Below are 915 nucleotides of genomic sequence, written 5' to 3' on the forward strand. Positions count from 1 at the left end.
CCCTCTTCTGTGAGGGAAGTCCGTTCGTTCCTTGGCCATGCAGGTTTTTACAGGAGATTTATTAAGGATTTAGTAAGGTCGCACTTTCCTTATCCAGATTACTGCAAGATATTGAGTTCGAGTTCAGTGAGGATTGCAAACAAGCGTTTGATAAGCTGAAGACTGCTCTGACTCAAGCTCCAATTGTGAGAGGACCAGACTGGAGCCAGCCATTTGAAATCATGTGCGATGCTTCCAATCATGTAGTAGGAGCAGCGCTGGCTCAGCGTGAAGGTAAGGATCCTTTCGTTATTGCTTATGTGTCTAAGACTTTAGACAATGCCAAGTCCAACTATACTACTACTGAGAAAGAGCTTCTTGCTATTGTTTTGCTCTGGATAAATTCCAAGCTTATTTACTTGGTATTAGAATAGTAGTGTATTCGGACCATACAGCTTTGAAGTATCTATTAGCTAAGAAGGAGTCCAAACCAAGACATATACGTTGGATACTGCTGTTACAAAAATTTGATTTAGAAATAAAGGATAGGAGTGGTAATCAGAATTTAGTGGCAGACCACTTGAGTTGCCTTGAGCTATTAAGGATGATTCTACTCCTATAGATGATAATTTTCCTTTTGATAACCTGCAAGCAGTATTTGAGGTAGTCCCTTGGTATGCACCTGTTGCTAATTATTTAGTTAGCCGCACATTTCTTCCAAATTTTTCTAAGCATCAAAGAGACAAGCTGAAAAGCGAGTCTAAATATTATATATGGATGACCCATATTATGGAGATGTGGCGCTGATCAAGTAATTAGACGTTGTGTGCCTTAATCAGAATTCCAGTCCATTTTAGAGGCCTGTCACTCATCTGAGAGTGGAGGACATTTTGGCCCTCAAAGAACAGCTAAAAATATCTTAGACTGTGGATTCTG

The sequence above is a fragment of the Arachis hypogaea genome, chromosome 18 (genome assembly GCF_003086295.3).
Source record: "Arachis hypogaea cultivar Tifrunner chromosome 18, arahy.Tifrunner.gnm2.J5K5, whole genome shotgun sequence".
Taxonomy (NCBI): Eukaryota; Viridiplantae; Streptophyta; class Magnoliopsida; order Fabales; family Fabaceae; genus Arachis; species Arachis hypogaea.